We start from the raw sequence: 27,684 nt of genomic DNA, 5'->3' as shown, positions 1-27,684 counted from the left end.
GTTATCTAGGTTTTCTATCAATGAAACTGAAACAAACTTCTGTTTTCATTCGCGTTATTAGTGGGGCAGGCATAAATAATTTTAATTAATATCGAACCTCTTATTTTTGTTTGACTGTGAAATAAATTTGGTTTTTAAAAACTCTGTAACGTATTAAATGTTTGTGTTTGATCCAGTCACCTACTATCATCTGTGTCACTTTACCTAGGTTTCGAATTATTTCTTAATGCGTATCATTTACGTCTTCATATCACCGAGCGTCATTCTTTGGTAACTTAATGAATTCACAGAGTCTTGTTTTGAAAAAGAAGTATGAACTAAGCCATGTAGCCCTGCGTAGTTTCCTTAAGCGGTATTTACGACTAGTTCTGACTTCCTATAACGGCTGTTACGTCTTGCTTTACTGACTTGGCGGCACAGAGTAGTTCAAATGGCTCTGAGCACTATGGGACTTAACATCTATGGTCATCAGTCCCCTAGAACTTAGAACTACTTAAACCTAACTAACCTAAGGACAGCACACAACACCCAGCCATCACGAGGCAGAGAAAATCCCTGACCCCGCCGGGAATCGAACCCGGGAACCCGGGCGTGGGAAGCGAGAACGCTACCGCACGACCACGAGATGCGGGCGGCACAGAGTAGTCTATCGACTTAGTGTTGAGTTCATTGCACGATTGCAGACATGCTTGCAACTGAGAACACTTTAGCAGATCTGCTAGTGCATAGGGAAAACTAAGTACGAATTCTATGCGTATAAGTGAGCAAACAAGTCCTGAAAATGATCTATTCAAAAACACACCAACAAAAGTTTGCGTCACCCCGATAAGTTGCTCGTTCAGGTGTGTTGTTATACTGAATGTTCCTGTAGCGACCGGAAGGTCACCCATGACGTAGTCTAACATACACACAGTCACCACGAATGTGGTAGAACGCAGCACTCGACTGGATTGCAGAATTTCAGTTAAAATTAAAGCACAAGTAGGGACGCATTAGATATATCTGTGGAACAGTAGAGTGAACATCCATTGTACCACAAAGGACAATTGCGACTAGTAATCGGGTTTCCATCATCACGTTACACGCATAAGGCTTGTCAACCACGAGAACTGCTCCACGCGTGCACAGGAGTCAAAGTGATGTGGTGCAGCCATGAAATCGGTTCCAATTGACAGGTAGTTTTAAGGACGTACACCGCATAGGCCGTCCATATTCGACAGGTGCACCGGACGATCGATATCTACGACTTTTGAGTCAAAGGAATACTAGACTGAGTGCTCCAAAATTGAATTCGGTATTAGAAGAGGCTAAAGGATATCATGTATTGCAGTATTGCATCAGACTGTTAGCAGACGATTGCATTATGCGAATCTTATTCCAGAGGACCATGGCAAGTACCACGTATTTTAAGCTGACTGCCACCGGATTCTGCTGCCGCCCACAAACATTGCGCATAAAGACCACGAAAATAAGATTCACTGCAACATCATGGACTTAGTTACAGATGGGCTACAAATCATGACGAACTGACGCCACAGGACTGGCGTCGGGCGTTATTTACGGGCAAACTCGGATCTGTTTGTACCCTGACAATCGTAGACAACGTATCTGGAAATAATCAGATAATATCGAAGTGTGACCATGTGCAGCAACGTGGTGGCGGAGTGATATTCTACATCTTCATAGATACTCCGCAATTAATTGTACAGTGCGTGGCGGAGGGTACCCTCTACCAGTACTGGTCATTTCCTTTCCTGTTTCATTCGCAAATAGTGAGGGAAAAACGACTATCTGTATGCCTCCGTTTGAGCCCTAATCTCTCGAATATTATTTTCGTGGTCCTTACGGGCAATGTTGGCGGCAGCAGAACCGTTTGGCAGTGAGCTTAAAATGCCGAATATCTAAAATTTCTCAATAGTCTTTCTCGAAAAGAACGTAGCCTTCCCTCCAGGGATTCCCATTTAAGTTCCAGAAGAATCTTATGTGTTGTGCTGCTAGATTTGTTACCGGTAGTTTCTAGCGTCTTTGAATTGCTTCGATGTCTTCCTTCAATCAGACCTGGTACGGGTCCCAAACACTCGATCAGTACTCACGAATACGTCGCACCAGCGTTCTCTTTTACAGGTGAACCTCACTTTCCTAAAATTCTCCCAGTAAACCGAAGTCGACGATTTACAGCCCCTACCACAATTCTCACATGCTCGTTCCATTTAATATCGCTTAGCCACGTTACGCCCACATATTTAAACGACTTGACGTGTCAAGGACGCTAGTAATACTGTATCCGTATATTACGGGTTTCTTCTTCCTACTCATCATCATTAACTTACATTTTTCCACATTTAGCGCTAGCTACCATTCATCACACCAACTAGAAACTTTATCTAAGTCGTCTTGTATCTTCCTACTGTCACTCAACTTCTCGACACCTTACCATACACCACACCATCCTCAGTAGACAACCCCAGATTGCTGCGCACCCTGTCCGCCAAATCATTTGTGTCTATAGAGAAGAACGGCGGTCCTACCACACTTCCCTGGTGCACTCCTGACGATGCCCTTGTCTCTGATGAACATTCGCCGTAGAGGAGAGCGTACTGGGTTCTATTACTTAAGAAGTCTTCGAGCCACTCACATACCTGTGAGCATATCCCATATTCTCGTACCTTCGTTAACAGCCTGCAATGGGCCACTGTGTCAAATGCTTTCCGTAGATCTAGAAATAAAGAATCTGCCTGCTGCCGTTCATTCATAGTTCGCAGTATATCATGCGAGAAGAGAGCAAGCTGAGTTCCGCACAAGCTATACTTTCTAAAACAATTCTGATTGGTGGACATAAGCTTCTCAGTCTCAAGAAAGTTTAATATGTCCGAACTGAGAATATGTTCAAGCATTCTCCATCATACCGAAGTGAGGAATATTGGTCTGTAATTTTGCGGGTCAGTTCTTTTACCCTTGTTACATACTGGAGTCACCTGCCCTTTTTTTCAGTCATTTGCAACTTTGTACTGGGCGAGAGATCCACGATAATTGCAGGCTAGCTAAGGGGCCAGTGCTGTAGAGTACTCTTTGGAAAACAGCATGTTTTCAAATATTTCAGTTGTTTCTCTACGCCAGGGATGTTTATTACTATGTCGTCCATACGCGAGTCTGTCAGATGGTCAAATGACGGTATTTTAGCACGATTCTCCTATGTGAACGATTTCTTGAACGTTAAATTTAAAACTTCGACTTTCGTTTTGCTACCTTCAACTGCCACGCCAGACTGGTCAACAGGGGACTGAAAAGAAGCCATAGACCCAATTGCCGATTTTGAATAGGAACAGAATTTTGTCGGGTTCTACGGCAGATCTTTTGCTAAGGTGTGACGGTGGAAGTTGTTGTATGTTTCACGCACATATCTTTTCACAGACGCACGAATCTCTACTAACTTTCGCTTGTCGTCATTTGGGCGTTCTGTTTTGAACCCACAGTGCAGCAGCCTCTGCTTCCCCAGCATCTTCCGATTTCCGTTATTAAACCATGGGAGATCTTTTCCATCCTTTATCCACTTACTAGGCACATAACTCTCCAGACCACGATTCACGATCTGGTTAAACTTTGCCTATAATTCCTCTACATCCACCTTACTGAAAATAAGTGATGTAAATTTAGTGTCTAAATGAGATGCTAACAACTAGCAGAAGCTCTCTCCTAGACGTCTTGACTGATTTATTAACGTTCGTAATCATGATTGCTGTAATGACATCAGGATCGCTAATCCTAGTTTCTATACAGACGATAAGGTCAGGCCTATTTCTGGTTACAGGGTCTAAGATGTTTCCATTACGTGTGGGCTGCCGAGATAGATGCTCAAGACAATTTTCAGAACACGTGTCCAAAAGTATTTCGCATGACTGTCTATCTACACTCCCCGCAATGAATCCATAGTCATCCCAATTTATACTCGGTAGTTTAAAGTCGCCTACAACTAGTATTGCATGGTATAGGTATTTACGCGCTACTGACCGTAGAGTTTCATTGAACGACTCTAGAACTGTCACTGCGGAATCTGGTGGCCGGTAAAAGCATCCAGCAATTAACTTGGTTTCACCTGCACCTGTTATACGCCACCAGATAACTTCACTGTCACACTCAACTTCGACCTCATACAGACAATATTTTTGTCAACTGCCATGAGCACTCCCCCCTCCTATGCCCTCTAATCTGTCTTTCCGTATACGTTCCATGACTCTCTAAGTATCTCAGAGCCTTCCACATCGCATTTCAGCCAGCGCTCGGTCCCAAGCATAATTTGAGCGAGAGAACTTTCCTGGAGGGCAATATGTGAAATCTTATTGGACTTAACTGCTAAGGTCATCAGTCCCTAAGCTTACACACTACTTAACCGAAATTATCCTAAGGACAAACACACACACCCACCCATGCCCGAGGGAAGACTCGAACCACCGCCGGGACCAGCCGCACAGTCCATGACTGCAGCGCCTTACACCGCTCGGCTAATCCCGTGCAGCCTGGAGGGCAATAAAATCGGGAAACTTATTACGAATATTTCTACAGGTTAATGATAAAATATAAAATTTTGGCAGTGGAAGTGTCTTTATTTTGAACGCCGTCTGACTTCTCTCGCTGCATTTCTACTGGCAAGTGTTCATCAGAGAACCTCAAACGACCGTCTTGCCTAAAATTCCTGATGTGCACTCCTCAAATACTCTAGTACCCGAGTAGCTGCTTCCTTTGTGTAATGCAACCGTGACCTATCAAGGGGAGTCCTACAAAGCCTTACATGATAACGTAGGTCTAGAAATCTGCAGCGAAGATCGCCACATAGATTCTGTAGCCAATAGAGAGACCGCAGCGCCGAAATTTTGGTTACGATTTCATCTTGATGGATGACAACGCGCTTGTTCTTCGTACTTCTCTTGTGAAGCTTGGATCTCCAGAATAGGGTGGTGTGCGTGTCGGAACGAACGCAATCGAACATGTGTGATATTCATTGAAACGCGTTGTTCTTGGATTTGACATCGGCAACGACCACGTGCTCTACATGACTTGGGCAGAATCGCCATTGAAGTGTGGGACAGTGTGGAACAGGGCTGACTTCGTGATCTCATCAATTGTAAGCCACGAGGGATGCCAGCCTGCAACCGAACGAGGGGATGTTCCACCACATACTGACGTTAGTTTGGTAGTTTTGTACACTACATAACTGGTAGGATTATCAATAGTATTGGTAATATTGTCAGGGAAAGAAACATAAATGAATGTGTAAGAGAACAGCTGGGAGCCGACGATTTCTCTTTGGTTTTTTGTTTGTTTGGTTGTTTGTTTTGCACATCAGTAGAGTGGCACATCATTCAATGATAGTCCACTGTGTATTTTGTATCCTTACAGAATATAAACTACATTTTATAAGTAATAAAATTAGTTGAATACGTAACTTCTGCGCTTTTAAGTAATCAAAGCAACTACTTTTGATACAAGTACAGTTTACATGCACGAACATAAACAAATATGTATAATCATTGTTGTCATTTTTTTAAATGGTTCTGAGCACTATGGGACTTAACATCTGAGGTCATCAGTCCCCTAGAACTTAGAACTACTTAAACTTAACTAACCTAGGACATCACACACATCCCTGCCCGAGTCAGGATTCGAACCTGCGACCGTTGTGGTCACGCGGTTCCAGAATGAGGCGCCTAGAACCGCTCGGCCACACTGGCCGGCCGTTTTGTTCGTAATAGAACGTTATTCATCATGATCTACAGCCAGAATGTCGGGTTATTATTGATAAATGAAGTTTTTATGAATAACAGAAACATGTTTTGTGTAAGTTCGACGAAGTATTGAAGCGATGTTTGACACGGTTTTGTTTTGCGTTTTATTTATTTTACATTTTTGTTGAGGAAATAGCGTTTTCTAGCGCTATATAATGAACTTGTGTCCGCAGCTCGTGGTCATGCGGTAGCGTTCTCGCTTCACACGCCCGAGTTCCCGGGTTCGATTCCCGGCGGGGTCAGGGATTTTCTCTGCCTCGTGATGACTGGGTGTTGTGTGATGTCCTGAGTTTAGTTACGTTTAAGTAGTTCTAAGTTCTAAGGGACTGATGACCATAGATGTTAAGTCCCATAGTGCTCAGAGCCATTTGAGCCATAATGAAATTGTTTCCTTTCTTACCTTTGTTCTTACCACAGCATCCCTCTGTCCACGTTATAAATAAACAATTTTCGGATAAAACCTGAGTAAAACATCGACAATTTCGATTTTGCTGTAAGCACAGTTTACTATTAAGTAACAGACAGGAAAATAACCTTTATGTATCCTCACTCAGTTTCTCGATGGTTCACCGCTTCTGGTTTTTAGGTGAATCTAGTAAGACACTGATCTCGGGTACGACCTTAAGTGACTAAAGCTAGTGGGAAAACTAACGTAGGCTACACTTACTTATGATAGTCTACGGTACACTACTGTACTTTCATAGCTCTAGCCACGACGGACTCAAGCCTGGATCCGAGCACAGGGACGTTCCTGTCGTTGCTCAGGAGTACTGTAAGAAGTCGTTACACATACTGGGTGAGTCAGGAGGAAAGGTACGTGCTTTGAGGGAGGATAGTATTAGTGATTCCAAACAAAAAACTATGTATATTCATATACGGTGTTCCGAAAGGTTTCAGAGATGGAACACATTCAATATCACTTTGTAAGTAGGCTGTTTAGGTTTTTATGTTGGTAATGTCACGTAGCGCTCTGTATGAAAATCGCTGACTGTGCTGTGTGCAGTCTGTGGCTGGTTTGCACTGTTGGAATTTCCTATTGTAGTATTGGGCAGTTGGACGTTAACAGCGCGTAGCGCTGCGCAGTTGGAGGTGAGCCGCCAGCAGTGGTGGATGTGGGGAGTGAGATGGCGGAGTTTTGAGAGCGGATGATCTGGACGTGTGTCCATCAGAGACAGTAAATTTGTAAGACTTGATGTCATGAACTGATATATATGTTATGACTTTTGAACACTATTAAGGTAAATACATTGTTTGTTCTCTATCAAAATTTTTCATTTGCTAACTATGCCTATCAGTAGTTAGTACCTTCAGTAGTTTGAATCTTTTATTTAGCTGGGAGTAGTGGCGCTCGCTGTATTGCAGTAGTTCGAGTAAGGAAGAGTTTTGTGAGGTAAGTGATTCATGAAAGGTATAGGTTATTGTTAGTCAGGGCCATTCTTTTGTAGGGATTATTGAAAATCAGACTGCGTTCCGCTAAAAATATTGTGTGTCAATTTAGTGTTGATCAGAATAGGTGAAGAGCGAAATGTCTGAGTACGTTCACTTCTGCTCAGCTGTTTGAAAATCAGTTAATGTACGAGGTTCATCAGCACAGTAATTCATTATTTTTTTCTAAGGGGCGTTTCAACTTTTCTACCTTTTTCTTGAATAACTCAGAAACCGCACCCTCCAGCGAAAAGGTGTCACGCTACAAAATTAAACTATACTAAATGTTCTGGAGGAAGGTCACATTCATGTTTTCTCTAGGACTAACAGTTGGTGTGAAGAGAGCGTGAGAATACTGAAAATATCGTGCGACACGCATGCTCTCTAGCTTAGGTAGTTTTCGTAGGCCAGCTGAAGGTAGTTTCCCAACTTAACAGACCACAAGCTGTTCGTCTCAATTTCCTCTACACTACTGTGATATGTTGTAAACAGTGAAAGTGTTTGAATCATGAAGAAAATAAATAACAATGAACATTATAGATTTTCTATCTCGGAAACCATACGAAATAGGTTGTATGTGAAAACAAAATTTTTTGTTCAAAATCACTACTACTATCACCGCTCAAAGCATTTACCTTTCCTTGTGACTCACCCTGTCTGCAAAGAACGGAACTTATCTAGTTTGAAGGGGGAAACCAGATGGTGCTATGGTTGACCCGCTAGATGGCGCTGCCATAGGTCAAACGGATATCAACTGGGTTTTTTAAAATAGGAACACCCATTTTTTATTACGTATTCGTGTAGTACGTAAAGAAATATGAATGTTTTAGTTGGACCACTTTTTTCGCTTTGTGACAGATGGCGCTGTAATAGTCAAAAACATATGGCTCACAATTTTAGACGAACAGTTTTTAACAGGTTGGTTTTTCAAATTAAAACACAGAACTTAGGTACGTTTGAACATTTTATTTCGGTTGTTACAATGTGATACACGTACCTTTGAGAACTTATCATTTCTGAGAACGCATGCTGTTACAGGGTGATTACCTGTAAATACCACATTAAGGAAATAAATGCTCAAAATGATATCCGTCAACCTCAATGCATTTGGCAATGCGTGTGACGACATTCCTCTCAACAGCCAGTAGTTCGCCTTCCGTAATGTTCGCACATGCATTGACAATACGCTGACGCATTTTGTCAGGCGTTGTCGGTGGATCACGATAGCAAATATCCTTCAACTTTCCCATAAGAAAGAAATCCGGGGACGTCAGATCCGGTGAACGTGCGGGCCATGGTATGGTGCTTCGACGACCAATCCACCTGTCATGAAATATGCTATTCAATACCGCTTCAACCGCACGCGAGCTATGTGCCGGGCATCCATCATGTTGGAAGTACATCGCCATTCTGTCATGCAGTGAAACATCTTGTAGTAACATCGGTAGAACATTACGTAGGAAATCAGCATACATTGCACCATTTAGATTGCCGACAAAAAAAAGGGGGGGGGCAATTATCCTTCCTCCGCCGGCCGCGGTGGTCTAGCGGTTCTAGGCGCGCAGTCCGGAACCGCGCGACTGCTACGCTCGCAGGTTCGAATCCTGCCTCGGGCATGGATGTGTGTAATGTCCTTAGGTTAGTTAGTTTTAAGTAGTTCCAAGTTCTAGGGGACTGATGACCACAGATGTTAAGTCCCATAGTGCTCAGAACCATTTGAACCATTTTTATCCTTCCTCCCATAATGCCGCACCATACATTAACACGCCAAGGTCACTGATGTTCAACTTGTCGCAGCCATCGTGGATTTTACGTTGCCAAATAGTGCATATTATGCCGGTTTACGTTACCGCTGTTGGTGAATGACGCTTCGTGGCTAAACAGATCGCGTGCAAAAAATCTCTCATCGACCCGTAATTTCCCCTTGTGCCCAGTGGCAGAACTGTACACGACGTTCAAAGTCGTCGCCATGCAATTCCTGGTGCATAGAAATATGGTACGTGTGCAATCGGCGTTGATGTAGCATACACCGACGTTTTTTAGATTCCGGAATTCTCGCGCAATTTGTCTGCTACTGATGTGCGGATTAGCCGCGACAGCAGCTAAAACACCTACTTGAGCATCATCATTTGTTAAAGGTCGTGATTGACGTTTCACATGTGGCTGAACACTTCCTGTTTCCTTAAATAACGTAACTATCCGGCGAACGGTCCGGAAACTTGGATGATGTCGTCCAGGATACCGAGCAGCATACATAGCACACGCCCGTTGGGCATTTTGATCACAATAGCCATACATCAACACGATATCTACCTTTTCCGCAATTGGTAAACGGTCCATTTTAACACCGGTAATATATCACGAAGCAAATACCGTCCGCACTGGCGGAATGTTATGTGATACCACGTACTTAACGTTTATGACTATTACAGCGCCATCTCTCACAAAGCGAAGAAAGTGGTCCAACTGAAACATTCATGAAACTTCCTGGCAGATTAAAACTGTGTGCCGGACCATGCAGTGCTTGGGTAGCTCAGCTGGTAGAGCACTTGCCCGCGAAAGGCAAAGGTCCTGAGTTCGAGTCTCGGGCCGGCACACAGTTTTAATCTGCCAGGAAGTTTCATATCAGCGCGCGCTCCGCTGCAGAGTGAAAATCTCATTCTTAAAACATTCATATTTCTTTACATACTACACGAATATGTAATAAAAAGTGGGGGTCCCTATTTAAAAAAAAAAACGCAGTTGATATCCGTTTGACCTATGGCAGCGCCATCTAGCAGGACGACCATAGGGCCATCTGATTTCCCCCTTGGCCCGGTCACTATCAATGGACCACCATATATATATATATATATATATATATATATATATATATATATATATGTGTGTGTGTGTGTGTGTGTGTGTGTGTGTGTGTGTGTGTGTGTGTGTGTGTCTGTTTTTTAATTTTTTTTATTTGGTAATCTGGACACGTTGCAGATAATTACATACGCATGCTTCAAAGACAGTTTGTTTTTCTTGCCACGAGTTTCGAAATCAAGAGGTGGTACAAAGCTTTTGTTGATGTTCACAATATTTTATCCAGGTCCTGTATGTCGAGCACAGGCGTAGTGGAACGGTAGCTAACTAAAAAGGACGCTTCAGTGCTGCGGGCTCGGATGGAAATTTGAACAATGAGCGCTGTGAATGGTCGAAAGCTGCAGCACGGAGCAGCAGCCGTGGCGGGTTGAGTTACCAAAGAGCGGACCGCGGCAGCAGCACACTTGTGCTTGAGCCACCCGACGCCGCGCCCCGCGCCGCACTGCCTGCAGAAGGCAGACGGCGTGCCAGCGACAACCCGGTGCCCAGGGTGCAGCCGCCGATTTTGTTACACGTGCTCCAAATCGAAATCCCGATTTCTAATCAGCTAATTTTACGCTGTGATGAACTACAGCATTGCGTTGTAATTGAGTTTGCTCAATTATGACGGTATACTCGAATTACGCGATACCTCCGATTAAAATATGTAGTCCCGCGTTTATTATTTGCAGCTACGGTATCAGCCGTCCTGTACGCCACGAATTTAGTATTCGACAGCAACATTTATTCCATTTCGGCAAATGTGTACCAGAATACAAAACGAAAAACCAACAATTCGGAGATTTGCCGTATTTCGTGCTAGTTGGCTCAAGATATATGTGTATTCGATTTTGCATTGCAGTCTGCTAATGTCTATTACAGTGTAATTTTGTAATGTTGCGTGTTTCCTGCAGGAAGCACAATGTGAGAGATAATTGTCACGACAGTGCCAGTAGTGCTTTTAGCGACGTTCAATAACTTGTGCGTGTACCGGTCGAAGGTTCTGATGAGAATACGTTTGACTTTTCAACGACGCTGTAGGTCTGTACACCTCAGCGCATTGTTCGTAGCGAAGAAGATTAGTGCTTGAAAACTAACTTAGAGGAAGGCACAGCTTAAAATGGAGTCGAGTTTGGGGTCACTACATTCCGAGGATTAGCTCATTTGGATTAAGGAGGTACTAAATCGGCTTAGCCGTTTTAAATGAACCATTCAGAATTCGCCTGATGAGAATTATAAGGCAGATCTTAACTCATTACTTTCGAACAACAGTCTTAACTATTGCGTCGTCCGTTTCGGTATCCTTGAATTTATCACTACGATTGGTGACTATGGGATTCGTCGCACATCGTTCACTCAGTACGGTGCTCATTGAAGTTTTTTCCATATTTTTTCTCAGACTAGTGGATGGTATGTCATATTTGTAGCTATATCGTACGTCTGACTGCGATTATGGTTTGTGCAGTGTCTTCGTTGGAGAGATTACCCTCAACGGTGTACACATTACGACTTCATAAGATTTTGCTTAGAGATTTGGGACTTAGTTTACTTTAGTTACTTGCGTATTCTATGCATAGATTCGAACTCGCACTATGATCTGGAACGAGTCAGTTTTATAATCATAATGCATTTTGTCATTGTAAGATACGGGGATATGCTGACCATTTATATGATTGTTTTCAGTTACTTTTTATTAATTTTTGTCAACTTAATTGTTTTCAGCCTCTCTCTCTCTCTCTCTGTCTGTCTCTCTCTCTCTCTCTCTCTCGTTCTCTCTCTCTCTCTCTCTCTCTCCATCGATCTTTCTGTATTGAGGCGTTTCGTTAGCACACAGTCTTACTGTCAGGAACTGCATACTACCTCCTTCTGTCCCTTTACTGCCCAGCTACTGATTAGGAATATTGTCTCGGCTGGAGAAGGTTGTATCTCTGTCGGGCGCCACCCTAGTGCAGTGCGTTTGCTACCTCGTTTAATCAGACAACTTCAGTCCTCCTCTAAGTCACACAAATATGTTCGAAAAAGACCGGCAGTTATGTGTTTTACGTAACAGCTTTTTCATGTCAAGTAACTATTATTTGGAGATGCTATTGTGAAAAAAATTGAATTGAAATGTTCATATAAACATGTACAACTCTGAAATTTTATTAGCTTATAGCTGTTGTTATAGTTACAATGTGTACCGCAGTTAAGAATGCGAGATATCATTTCAGTTTCAATCATTAGAATGTGGCGAGTATGACTCTTCGAGCATTTTTAATGGTCGTCAGAGGCCAACACCACACGTGCACACACGAGCCCTCCAGAAATAGAAATTTTGGCAAATAGTACGTGAGGAGTTTTAGGTCTTTTGTTTTCAACAAGTAGTCTGCGCTTGAATGACTGCTCCCAAATTAAGGAGCGATACTGCGCGTCTGGTAACGTAGGCTACCTGGATATGTCAAAATATATTACTGTCTTATCACTAAAGAAGAGAAAGGTCGATAGCTCCAGTGATGAATGAGAGATATGTTAAATCAGTACTTAAACAGTGCTTCGCAATTATCAGGTTGAGAATATCCGTAGAATGTATGTGGTTGCCGTAATTTTGAGGAAATTTAGGAACTGCAGACATAGCAAATGACTCCCATGTTTGAAGGAATGCAAAATGGTCTTTTTCTATTACTCTTCGCTCTGCAGTAACCTTCTCTTTGTTCAGAAGGTCGATCAGAGCCAGTAGTGTTTCTCAAAACTGAAGGATATCCTTGCGAAATGTGAAAGAAACGAATATGACGATACCATGTTTAAATAATCTAATCACTCGATATATTTTATCGAAGCAGTGAGCCTCTTGAATTAACGAGAAAAATTGTATTACTAAATTAATTTCTTCTTTTATTTTTTCCACTGCGACATCTCTATATATTAACGTGACAACAAGAATCACGAGTTATACAAATCAACTGATGTCGAACTAAACCTACAGGTCAATCATAAAATTATATTTGACGAGAGAAAGAACGGTTTCTATGAAGCTACCTCCGTTGAATCTGTCATCTGAAAGTCTCTGATATCAGAATGTACAAAAATCGTAAACCGAGACAGCGGATGTATCCTTAAGTGTGACATGTAGACTACGGGCAAACAGACCAACCTCTTTGCTGTCCAATTACCACTCTCGTAGTGATCAACATAATATTTACTATCAGATAAAGAAAGACCGGTTATGACGCAGTTACGATGTACTTCAGCCGAAAAGGACACCAAGCTATTAGGTAAGACATTAAGCCTATCGATGGCAGAGGAGAAAGTCGATGCAAGTTCTTAGTCAAAATTTACGTGAAGAGTAAACCAAGAAACTTTTACTCAGGTCAAAACAAGCAGTTAAACATGTGGAGAAACATGCCAGCATCTTTGCCATTTCGTTAGTCTTCGCCATATCTTCCTCGACGTCCTACTCATTTTTTATCACATCCCGTCGAACTATCTGAGTCAAAGCTGATGGGGTATGGAATGAGTTCCTGTGCAGGATGTCTCAGGGCTTTAGAGTTAATGTTATACAGATGACGCAGGATTCGAAATTGAGTACTTTGAGATAACGAACTAAATGTGGTAAATAAGTAAATTACGTGACAAAAAAAGTGTAGCACCCAGAAGGGTAGGAGGAAACGAAAAGGAACTTCTCGAGTTGAGGGCATTTATTTCAGTGATTATAAAATGGAATAAAATTTACAAAGAACTTTTCAGTGTAAGACCACTTATCAGTACGACGTGCACCCCTCCTGCCTCAGATGCATGCAGTGATTCGTTTGGGAAGGGTATCATAAATCCGTTACATTCTCTACTGAGATAAGGTGGTCCATAACTGCTATGAGTGGTCCTTAATATCGTGTATATTGGCACTTGGACAGAGATGACGTCCGAACTGGTCCCGCATATGCTCTACCGGGAATACATTTGGGGGATCTTGCTGTTCACCGAAGTACCACAACATCACGATACAGATACGTGACATGTATGCATGAGCATTGTTCTGTTGAAAAATGGCAACACTATACTGTCCCATGAGAGGTAACAGATGAGGACACATGACGCAGGTAAAATATCGTTGCGCCATCACAGTTACCTCAGTCAGTAGTAAACGGAGCCTGAAATCATACCCGATGGATCCCCCACACCATTACGCCAAACGTAACATCGCTGTGCCTCTCCTAAACACTGGAAGAGCGTACTTGTTCCCAGGTCGCCGCCATACTCGTCGAAAATAGTCATCTGGCGTAGTGCCGCGATTCATCGCTGAACATCAAGCGATACCATTCATCAGCAGTCTATGCTTGTCGGTCACGACACCACTCCAGACGCTACTGTTTGTGTAACGGCAGGCTTTATGTTAGACGATAATCCCCTATCCCGGCTGTTGTTAGTCTCCGGCCAATTATGTGGGATGACACAGAATGTTGCAGGGAGTGAGTTTTCGGATTGCAGGCGCAAATATGAAGGGGTTACGGAGTGTTTGCAGCACAATTCGACGAACTTCCCTCGTAATGGTTGGATGTGGTTGAGTGGAACCTTGACGACGAGTATCTCTACCCTCACCTTCTTCTGGAGTCCAACATCGGACCACTGTTACATCGTGATGTCCCACAAATCTTGATGTTGTAAGATTCGGCCAGCTGGCAGTGAGGTTCATTTGACCCGCAATGAGGTTCCTTTGAAACTCTGTCAGATGATGATAACGCGGTCTCACTATGTACTTCAGTAATCACTCAGTATCTGATCCTGTTCATGCCTCTTACATATACCTCTGCTTGCAACACTAAACACAGACAAGCCTAATGTAATCTGGTGGGCGTTCTGCCTGTGTCAGATAACTGCAACTACGATCATTTACATGCTCGTGCATGTCGATGATGTGCACGTGTACGAAGTTACGTTGACATCTGAGCATGTCTGTCTTTTTTGTAAGGCAGTGTACTCGTATATCATTCGTTCATTTATACATATAATATGCGACTTATAGCAACAACTTAAGCTCATATTGTCTCTTAAAAGTGGCTATCGTCATTCTGAATCCTCAATGCATTTATTACAACTGCGCGTAACATTTTGTCGCTCTGTCTCAAAAATCACTGTCGTCTGAAGTACAATGAGACAGGCAGCGAGGACCTTACAGACCAGTTCCTCTTCAATTTCTGATGAGGTTACATATCAACGTTTCCTAATAACCCTACAGAAAAACAAAATCTACCGTGGACACATCGCAAGCGATTGTATATTGTACTCGTATCCCAACGTAGTGTCAACAGCTTCAGCGCAGAAACATAACAGTTTACAAACACATTTTTCACGTTTTGCTCATTCAAGACCTCGTAGCATTTGAAATATCCATTTCTGATCACTGGTTCCTGATATCAAAATACTCAGGTTAGGATCGTCTACCGCATGTATAATTTTAATCAAATTGTTCCAATGGCTCAATCGCTTAACATCTGAGGTTATCAGTCCCCTAGAATTTAGAACTACTTAAACCTAACTACCCTAAAGACATCACACACGTTGCCGGCCGCGGTGGTCTCGCGGTTCTAGGCGCTCAGTCCGGAGCCGCGCGACTGCTACGGTCGCAGGTTCGAATCCTGCCTCGGGCATGGATGTGTGTGATGTCCTTAGGTTAGTTAGGTTTAAGCAGTTCTAAGTTCTAGGGGACTTATGACCTCAGCAGTTGAGTCCCATAGTGCTCAGAGCCATTTGAACCATTTTGAACATCACACACGTCCATGCCCGAGGCAGGATTCGAACCTGCGACCGTAGCAGCGCGTAGAACCGCTCGGCTCCAGTGGCCGGCGTATAATTTTAATCCTAAAATTTCATGACGGCCTGTATACATAAGCTGTAGAATGGTGATAAAAACCCTGAAGATTTGGGGCAGTGGCAAGATGTTAGATTCGCATTCGGGAGGATGGCGTTTCTGATCCACGTCATGCCGTACAGGTCTAATGAAATGGCAGATTTCCCTCAAGTATCCTTTCACAAATCGAGCCTGTGTTCCGTGTCTGATGACTTCGAAGCCGACGGAACGTTTAACCCTAATCTTTCTTCCTTTCTTGTTGATTAGAAAACAAGACAAGGAAAGAAGAGGTTCGTGATGGTGCGGTTACACGACAACACAAAAAATGACAGGATCCGAAACTTGAATTTGCGGGTAAGTTACGTGGGAGGCAATCACATTACATTTTATACAATATTGTAAAAGTGCATTACGTTTTTACACTTGAGTTTGGTTGAAAGAGGGATACGATGTTGCAATGCCTGTGCTGTTAAGGAAAACGATGCAATGTTCCTTCAGACATGCATGCATGTCCGAAGGAACGGGGACTCTGGCGGTTACAGCCGTTCTAAAATAGAGGAAATGTTTTCGCAGTTGGGAATACGAACAAGAGAATGACGACAGTAAAAATGTGTGCAGGTCCAAGATTCTAACCAGCATTTCCCGCTCTTTGTCTACTCCCGCACGACTCGCTGCCACACGCAAACTTCCGTATGTCGTCGTTCCTGCGTCACAACCTCTACTCGTACACACATTATGTAGTTCCCGAACAGGGGAGGACATTTTAATTGAATGTCACTGCCTGTTATCGGCGGATAAATACGATTGTGTTGTTAAAAAGAACGACGCAATGTTTCTTCGGACATGTATGCATGTGTGTACGAGTACAGGCTGTGAGGTCGGCCGGAGTGGCCGAGCGGTTCTAGGCGCTACAGTCTGGAACCGCGTGACTGCTACGGTCGCAGGTTCGAATCCTGCCTCGGGCATGGATGTGTGTGATGTCCTTAGGTTAGTTAGGTTTAAGTAGTTCTAAGTTCTAGGGGACTGATGACCTCAGCAGTTAAGTCCCATAGTGCTCAGAACCATTTGAACCATTTTTTGAACAGGCAGTGACACAAGAACGCAAATTTGGATGTGTGCACTGATAGTTAAAGAGATTAAGGCAGCCGCTCTAGTGAAGCGAGAAATACGGGTTCTAGTCCCTGTAAGGCGCAAATCTTCATTGTTGTCATCCCAATATAGAGCTGATGGTTGTCCGTATTCGTAACTGCGAATACATTTCATGTATTTCATAACGGCTGCAGTCAGGCAGTGCCTGTTTCTTGGGACAAGCATGCATGTCCGAAGGAAAAGTGCGTCGTACTTCTGAACAACACAGGCACTGTAATACCGTATTTATCCGTCTATAGTAGGCAACGAATTTCAAATAAAATGTGCAACCCCACCCCTTCCCTGTACGGCAATTACATAATGTGTACGAGTGCAGGTTGTGACGTATGAACGACAGCATCTGGAAGTTCGGATCTGGCAGTGAGTCATGCTTTGATGGCCTAATGGTCGCCGGCACGGTAGCTCAGCGTGTTCGGTCAGAGACCTGGCATGTCTTTGTAATAAAAAAAAAAAAAAAAAAAAAAAAAAAAAAAAAAAAAAAAAAAAAAGAGTGAAAAGATCAACAACGAACTTCAGCGGATGTCATGTGACGTCCGCTTCGATCAAATACAACGAACAAAGTGGAAAAATATGGTAAGGCGACCGCTCGCGATATCGGGAAATACGGGTTCGAGTCCCATTACGGCATAAATTTTCATTATAGTCATTCCGTTACGCAGCTGATGGCATTTCGTATGCACAACTGCGAATACATTTCATGCAAGAGGGATAACTTATCGTTATTCAACGTAAGGATACACTCTCAAAATCGCACACGAAATAACAGTCCACATACTGATTCCTAGTATCAAAATCAGTAACTGTAGTAAGTAAGTTGTAGTCAAAGACAGAACTGGGCCAAGAAATGCTTCGTTATTGTTGAAACTAGTGAAACGTGTAAGTCAGTTCACTTCGGGCTTTGTCAAGTGTGGCGATGGTCGTGTGTTCTGTAAGGGAGCAACTGGAAAGTACTGCTCATTGCGAATTGCAACGTCCAGCAGGTGCGCCTGACGGCTGTCGGAAGAGGCTTGCTGCTCAGTTTGACCATCAGTAGTATATTGAAAAAAGTAAGTGAGAGGGGCAGCCAAAGACACTATTAACAGACCTTTCTCTCAACAGTGCGGAGTGTACTTTCGAGGATGTGACTGTCACAAATGCAGAAACGGACAAAAGAGAAATGGAAGTTTGAACGCGGCCTTTGAAATCAGTGCCCGTTTATGCTCGTCACATTGGGAAACACAGTTCTTTATTGTTGTATACTTTTCCAATAAAATATTGTATTAAAAGCAAACATAAAACTATGCGGAATATCTTCGATTGAAACACAGGCACAACATTAGCTTTTGAACTGCGTCATTGAATTCAGGAACAACTTAAACTGACTGAGAGTGATACAATAGGCACCGGTACAGAATTAGACTGCGCCCACAATGTTTGATTTTGAAGTTAACTATTGTAGAAGGGTGATAGGAACTACAATTTCCTATGTTGAATATGCGGAAAGAAATTTCAGAGTACGTAAAATGCCACTGTACTTCAAAATTACTTGAAAATTCTAATGAATTGGACATTTATCATTATTGCCTTCTGAAGAACGTAACTATATAACTACGTTACCCGAAATGTCAGAAAATGGTAGGGTGTTTGGAACGTTTGACCTTGAAACGGATTGTATCCACTGCAGCTTTACTTCGCATACGAGTAGCAATTCAGAACAACCGCAGACGTGCGGAAATACTGTGGCAGGTGAAAATGTATATGACATCTAACGCTAATCAGTGAACCTGAATATTTACGAAGAAAGAACACCGTATCGGCCGCTACAAAAACAAAAATGCCAATAAAATCAAGTTTTGTATTTGTGCACTTTCAATGTTTTCTTAGCACTATAACTACCTCAAAAAATCATACAAATCCTTCTCTTTTAAATAGTTTATCGTTCAGCATAATCACATAACATTTCAGATGGAAATTTATCTTCAGGTAAGCAACAGTGAAGCTACCGCATTTGAAATTATATACAATTATGCTAGACAACAAACCGGTCAAAAAAGTTGTCAGCTACAGGCGTCTCCATCATGACGGAAATGTCTTTGTTTCCAGAACTGAGATAACTGATTCTGTGTTTTTTCTTCTTTGTTTTCTTCCTAACTGATGAATGAAGCCAAATTCCATTACAATGACGACGTGTTTGAATACTTTCGGAGAGTTTGTCTGCTGAAGAACAGTCATATTCCCGCAGCAGACTGTTCCTGGCGAGTACTGAACTGAGATTGCCACTTAACTTATTAATCGTACGATCAATCGACTGTCACAACGAGAAATTACGCGAGAGAGTCCTTAGGTAGTTTAATTACTGTATCGACATACATGTAACGAAGAAGAGTTGATCACAAAATCTATAACAGTGAAGGGCGTTTCGTTTGCCTGCATTTAGTTACAGTTAGCCGACAAAGCGTTTGGTAAAATACATTTGGCAGTCAACACTGACAGCAGTTACAAATTTTTCAGTATGTCATCAGTAGATGTACTAAAAGAAATGTTAGTATTACTCAGTGAATACTTCTTAATATAGCTACCTATTCTAACAATTACACCTCGGTAAATCATTGTAAATTATCTGATAGTTGAGTGCTATATAAAAAACATAAAATTAGTTCGGTTTGGTAAATCACCTTGATTTAATTTATTGCTCGATATGTGTTCATAACATCTAAACATCATTACCAAAAACACTTTAACCATTTTTTCTGGTTAAAAGAAGCCAGGACAAAGCTCCATTGAGTATCGACTTGGTAGTTTGGTGCTCCTTGACCGAGACACCCGACTTTTCATTCGTGGCTGGACAGGGCGAACTGTGCATAGCAGCGAGAGGCATTCTGATCTGCTCAAGAAGTTGGCTGCGGAGAGATATTTATCGTACTCTTAATGTGACCGAGACTAATGTACATCGTGGGAAATGTTTGGCAAGTATGTCATCACCCACTTATTTCCTCACGTGGTGCTGAATTATCCAACTAAAAACAATTTCTGATTAATACCTCGATTCGTGAAAGGTCGTACCATGTCTAAGTAGCATCGTATCTACACTACAGTTTGTGGAAATTACAACACCAAGAAGGAAACGCATGAATTCTATTTATTTAATACAACAGGTTAGGTACATGACAAGTAACAAATGATTACCTTTTGAAATCAGTACATGTCCTTTGAGCCCTACTATTCAGTATGTCGTGTGGCCACCGTGCGGTGCAATTAGAGCTGCTATACGCCGTGACATTGAATCAATAAGGTTCTGAATACGTTCGTGAGGGATTTCCCTCCACGCAGTTTGTATCCGAGCCCTCAAATCCGTAGAGGACCGTGATGCACCAGGAGCCGACCAACCATTTCCCAGACATGTTGATGGGCGACATGTCTGGCGAACGTGCAGGCCAGGGAAGCAATGGTACCCGTCGCTCTTCGAAGGAGGCCTGTACATTCCTCGCAATATGTGGCCGGGCATTGTTCTATTGAAATGTGACCTGTAGAGATGCCTGAATGAGGTGGAGTACCTCAGGTTCCACAACCTCCGTTAGGTACCGGTTACTGTTCAAAGTGCCCGCAGTACGTACGAGGCGAGATCGGTTGTTGTAACCAATGGCGCCCCAAACCATCACACTTAGTGTCTGTCCGCTATGCCGCTCCACAATGTAGCCCCCCAGGTTGCGCTCACCACGGTACCGACAACCCTGTTTCCCGGAGACCGATCATCCTGACCGGTTCGAACTCACTCACCTGCCGATATAGTTCCCTCTGATGTCGACGAGGCATACTGGCGCTCACTGTATTGTTTCTACCTTGTGTAACAGCTCTGGACCGACTACACTAGGCGCAGCACCGACAGTGTCGGCCCGACACGAGAAGGCGCTGCTCGGCTTACGTGTACCCCATCTCCTTGCAAAACGTATGACGTATTGCTTGCACACCCGTCGCCACTTCCACCAAGTGTGGCGCTATTCGGGTAATTCCTTCTCGGCGTTGCACTTTTCCACAACGGCAGTGTATTTTGTGTTGTGGAATTAGTTTTAATTATCATTAAATCAATGAAAGGGTTCTTGAGAGTATTTTCGTTCTGTCGTTGCAACTACAAAAATGCGTGATTATTTTCACCAGGCGCGTTTCGCTTTATTGAGGTAAAGCATCATCAGCTGATGATGCTTTACCTCAATAAGGCGAAAAGCGTACGAACTTCCTCTATCCTTTGCTTCCATGCTTCCACACACGCATCACTGTCTTAGCAGTATGCCCTGTGCGAGCCGAAATGTCACGGTATGACAGCCCTGCTTCCCGGAGACCGATCATTCTGAATTACAAAGCAGCTACGGACACTATGGCCACACAAATGAAGAATTCAACGAAATAGTATTCACAGAAGAAGCATTTCGTAAGGCATGTGTTTTAAAGCGCCTATCTCCTGTGTCGGAGGCTCCTGTAATAATCAAATCCCAATAAAAACCAATATCTTCTACGTCAATTTTTCCCCGTTTCTCTAATAAAGCTGAAATAGTCAGAGTGAAATTCAGTTACGAAATCATAGACAAATGAGCTGTCTAACCTCAGAAGTTGCTACCAGTGAATTTCAAGGTTGCCGTTCTGTCATACCTGTCAAAATAACTCACTCTATTTTCTGTCATCTCAAACGTGAGAAACTGACTACGTATTGTCTATGATGAATGTATTTAGTGTAGTATAGTGGGGGAAATGAAGCCTTCAACAGAGTGTCTTTTACAAAAAAGTATGACAGAAGACGAAAAGTAATTAAATTTGAAATTGAAATACGACCCTCTCCACAGAGACGCCATTCACTTAGCTGTAGAGACCACTAACAGCCCCTTTACTATTTGATTCCAATGTGGTGTACCTTTTGATGCTGATATTGTATTCCAAAAATGTTTCAAATGGCTCTGAGCACTATGGGACTTAACATCTATGGTCATCAGTCCCCTAGAACTTAGAACTACTTAAACCTAACTAACCTAAGGACAGCACGCAACACCCAGCCACCACGAGGCAAAGAAAATGCCTGACCCCGCCGGGAATCGAACCCGGGAACCCGGGGGTGGGAAGCGAGAACGCTACCTCACGACCACGAGATGCGGGCTATTGTATTCCATTTGCAAGAAAGTAACTGTGCCTTCTTGGAATAGCTCCACAATATTGGCAGGAGTACCGTCGCGAAATACTTCAAGAAATATTTCCTTTTTTAGGATTACCTCATCGTGACTGAAAAACCTGGAGTCAGTGACATACGTTACTTCAATTTAAACACGGTTTACGCAGGCCAATTTTTGAGTTGTTATGTCTACTCCTTCATTAGCTTTTATGCCACCTGTGGCAGGGTCCTCGTATAATGAGAATTCGTCTACGACAATTTGACTTCTGTGGCTGGGTGAACGTCATAGCATCGTAGAACCCGAGTACCATCTGTACGTATATCGCGTTAATGTTTTTCTCTGCGTATTCCTGTTTTAATACTGTGTGTGTTGTGTTCCCATAGAGGATACAGCTGATATGACTTTAGCCTACACAAATGTGAGAAACAACCTAAAACTCTTAGCCGATGTGACTGGTATCGCAGATCAAATATTAATGCGCCACACTGTTTCAGTTTAGGTGCAGCTTGCTTTTTACTATCGCAAGCCAGCGGGATAAATGGCATACAGTACGGCGAAATATTATATTCTACTACAAGAGATTCTTGTAAATAATAAATAACTTAAGGCAAGGACGAGTTTCAGCTTAAATCTAAAACTCTGATGGGAAAACTGATATTTTCCAGTCCTGCTGGCAGTCTTAGAAAATAGGATACCGTAAACCGGGTATACTTAGACCGATTTTCACATTCAAATGTAATTATCATGGCAGCTTTTCTTAGCTTCCGTGCTGTTTATGGTGGTGAACATAGGGTTCAAATAGTTCAAATGGCTCTGAGCACTATGGGACTTAATTTCTGAGGTCATCAGTCGCCTAGAACTTAGAACTACTTAAACCCAACTATCCTAAGGACATCACACACATCCATGCCCGTCGCAGGATTCGAACCTGCGACCGTAGCGATCGCGCGGTTCCAGACTGTAGCGCCTAGAACCCCTCGGCCACCCCGGCCGGCAGTGGACATAGGGGGTTGTATGAAAGTATTACATAGTAATTAGTACAATATATTTCCAAAAATGCAGAGGAAATAATGGAAAAAACTATAGTTGGTCAAAATTAGCATGGATTTGGAGATACTGTAACACAATGAAACTTTGACCACCCAGGAATAAATACACTGACGAAAAAAAATGTAACACAAAGAAGGAGTTGTGCGACGTAAACGAAAGTTGTCTGTTCAAATTTCGCTCCAGTGCCATAAGAGTGGCGCTAGTAGCGCTACTGCGAGGATGCAGATCAGGTTTGCTTTAAATGCACGCTTTAATAGTAGTGAGAGTTAGTTTCCTTTGAGATGGCGTGCTGAGTTGATGTTAGTCAAGAATGCCTTTAAAGCGACAAGCCACCACTGTCAAAACGTCACTGAGTTTGAACGAGGGCGTGTAATAGGGCTACGAGAAGCTAGATCTTACTTCTGCGATATTGCAGAAATACTTGGCAGGAATGTAGCCACTGCGCATAACTGCTGGCAGGAGCGCTCACGAGAATGTACGGTCACAAGAAGACTTTACCAAGAGGGAAGGCGATCGCGTTCGGCGTATGGCTCTGGCGCATCGTACTGCATCTGCAGCAACAGTGAGAGCAGTAGCTGGCACTGCAACGACTAACGAACTGTTCCAAGGCGGTTACTTTAAGGACAACACCGAGCAAGACGCTCTATAGCGTACATTCTACTGACTCCATACAACCTCCATTTGCAGTTTCAGTTGTGTTACGTGAGAGCTCACTGGTGGGCTGGGTGAAGGTCTGTTGTGTTTTCCGATGTAAGCTGATTCTACCTTGGTGGCAGTGATGGAAGTGTATCGGTTAGAAGATGGCCAGTTAAGGGTGTGCAATCAACCTGTCTAGACACACTGGACCTGCACCTGGAGTTATGGTCTGGGGTGTGATTTCGTATGACAGTAGAAGCATTTTCGTGGTTATACCACTCACCCTGACCGCAGATTTGTTCGTCAGTCTGGTACATCGACCTGTTGTGCTGCCATTCATGAACACCGTTCCTGGTGGTCTTTTCCAACAGGATAACATTCGCCCACAGGCTCTGCAGAGTGTCAACATGTTGCCTTGGCCTCCTCGATCACCAGGTCTGTTTCCAATCGAGCACGTATGGGACATCATCGGACGACAACTCCAGAGTCACCAACAAACGGCATTAACCGTCTCTGTATTGACACACCAAGTACAAATGGCACGGAACTCCGTTCCACAAGACATCCTCTACAACACAATGCATGCATGTCTGCATGCTAGTCTTCAGGATTCTGGCGGTTACACCAGTTATTAATATAGCAGCATTTCACATTTTCAATGTTTATCTCGTGCTTGCATTAACCTGAGATATTGCGATGTTAATTACTTAAATGTGTTACCTAGGCAAACGTATTCCAAAAAATTCATTAGTTTGTTTAATTATTTTTTGATGTGATTTTATTTTTCCGCCAGCGTATGCGATACCTGATTCACCGCCTGAAACATAATGGGTTTCAATTTGACCAATATGTGACTGACATTTTCATTTCTTAGTTGTAGACGCGTTTACTTACAAATGAGCCTTCGACTGTATATTTATTGTTAATGTTTGCATTCCTTAATTCCACACTGTCATTGGCCTCAGCACTGTTAAATAAATTGTGTATCTATAATTCAGGGGTATCAATGACCAGTGATCAAAGTAATCCCGAAACAGAGAAATCATGCGCATAAATTCAGAAATCTTAATACACTGGCATATATATATATATATATATATATATATATATATATATATATATATATATACTAATCAGTAGTCTCTTTTGAGAGTTAATCGAGTAACATAAATTACGTAGTTGAAAACACCGATGGATTAGCAGTTAAATGATATCGGTGGATTTTGCACAACGGGAGTTTAAAACACTTTTCCGTATACAACAACAGGCTTGCAGCTGTTGCGCAAGAAAATCGACACTACATGGTGCCATCTAATATATAATGATTTAACTTTGCCACCGAACACTATATACTAAACACTCGTGCTCCCCCCCCCCCCCCCCCCCTTCACCCCAACGCTCCCCCTTGGGCATGGGCATGGGCATGGGTGTGTGTGTGTGTTGTCCCTAGCGTAAGTTAGTTTAAGTAGGGTGTAAGTCTAGGGACCGATGACCTTAGTAGTTTGGCCCCATAGAACTTACCACAAATTTCCAAAACTAAACACTCAACTTAGAACAAGAAGGTAACTGTAAGACTTCTGGTGTGTGAGTGGTCAGAGTAACCACGGCGATCAAAGTGTATCCGGTTTAGAGTATTGCACACGTTTCCTTGTAATGGTTAAGGAAATCTCGTCTAAACGTAAACTGTTTCCTCGTCTGGTAACCACTGTGTTAACGCTGAAATTCGTTTTGAATGGATGTTATTAATCAAAAAACCCATTAGGGAGTTTATGTGCAGCAATGACAGCATAAAGTTTCCAAACTGGGACGGGGGAGTATTCTGAAGCTCCTTTCCTTGCCTGAGAAAGCGCCGTTTAATGAACGTCCATTAATAAATACCAACGAGTCAGATGGCGCTATGATTGACTCTCACGATATCTCAATGACGATATCATACTTACTTCAGGATGATTCATTCACTAAAGCCACGTCAGTACCTTCCCTTAGCAATGTCGAGCTGTGTGTAATGAGATTGCTATCGACCAAATGTTAAATGCAAGAGAGCTAAATAGAAAACGAAAATAAAATGAACTCACAGGGGAAATCATCCCCTGTGCTACGTGCCTCCACTTCCGTGCGCTTCTTGAATCGTAGTACATAGGAACTACATACTTTCACAAAAGCTGCAATTGTGTAGTCAAACAGCCTTTGTAGCAATCTCACGTTGTATGGCATTCGTCAGTTAGATTATGTGTAAGCAGTCTGAATGAGTTTTGAGCGCTAACAGGCCTATTTTGTGTTCGTTGTGTCGTGGGTTACAACGAACAGAATTTGAAAAACAGCAAAACATTATGCTGAAACATTTCCATCATTCAGTCTGGTTCGAATCCTGCATGGATGTGTGTGATGTCCTTAGGTTAGATAGGTTTAAGTAGTTCTAAGTTCTAGGGGACTGATGATCTCAGACGTTAAGTCCCATAGTGCTCAGAGCCATTTGAACCATTTCCATCAAACATAACGTCAAATACGAAGTCCGCATTCCAGAACGGTTTCATCAAATGGCTGGCAGAACTCGCCTGAAAACTGATTAGACAGTTCAGCATTCATGTAATTCTTCAGCACTGATTAAAAAAAAATGTCGTGCGACTAGGGCCTCCCGTCAGGTAGACCGTTCGCCGGGTGCGAGTCTTTCAATTTGACGCCACTTCGGCGACCTGCGCGTCGATGGGGATGAAATGATGATGATTAGGACAACACAACACCCAGTCCCTGAACAGAGAAAATCTCCGACCCAGCCGGGAATCGAACCCGGGCCCTTAGAATCGACATTCTTTCGCGCTGACCACTCTGTTACCGGGGGCGGACTTCAGCACTAATGTAATATGCGAAAAGATATTATGATAATGTTACACACACGAAAGATACGTAACGAATTATAGTTCTATAGTGAACAGACGTACACTGCACAGAGAGTCGTCAAGAGATGTGGAAATGTGTCTGACTGACACGTCGTAGTAAATGAAATTATTTTATCTTTGTTACACTCTAGACTGTTTCGGGAATATTTGTAAATTTTGCCATTGAACTGTTTCCGTAATACTGTGATAAGGCGCTATAATTCTTGCAAACGGAACAGTCGAATTGCCGCTGGTTTAATTATTCAAATGGTTCAAATGGCTCTGAGCACTATGGGACTTAACATCTGAGGTCATCAGTCCTCTAGAACTTTAGAACTGCTTAAACCTAACTAACATAAGGACATCACACACATCCGTGCCCGAGGCAGGATTCGAACCTGCGACCGTAGCGGTCGCGCGCTTCCAGACTGAAGCGCCTAGAACCGCTCGGCCACTCCGGCCGGCTGTTTAAGTATTAGAGCTTTCCGTGTAAACACATCACCGTTATACTATGTCCATGAACTGAGTTAACAGAGAAGACTAAGGAGAAGAAGAAGTAAAAGTAAAGCGAAAGGAAAAGGTGTACGTGCCTAGAGATTAATGTCCCGCAGGTCCATTAGAGACAGGGTAAAAGCTCATATTGGAAAAGAATGAGGCAGGAATTAGGCAGCGAAGTTTTTGATGGAAGTATCCTGTTATTCGCTTGGAGTGTTTTACAAAAGCCACTGGAAACTTAAATGACGATGACCGCACGGTGATTTCAGCATTTTAACAGCCACATGTTCCAGTATCTACAAGTATCTACATTGTCTCAGTTATCGTATTTCATACCATTCTGTATCTCGTCACACACCTTTTACACCTACAATGACAAATTCTAATCCACCTATACTTTTGAATAACTATATTGAACACAGTCAGCTCTTCCAGTGACGGCGAATGTAATATTTCTCCCGTAAATTTGGATTCGGATG

The sequence above is a fragment of the Schistocerca nitens genome, chromosome 3, assembly GCF_023898315.1.
Source record: "Schistocerca nitens isolate TAMUIC-IGC-003100 chromosome 3, iqSchNite1.1, whole genome shotgun sequence".
NCBI lineage: Eukaryota > Metazoa > Arthropoda > Insecta > Orthoptera > Acrididae > Schistocerca > Schistocerca nitens.
This window is presented reverse-complemented; position numbering follows the sequence as displayed.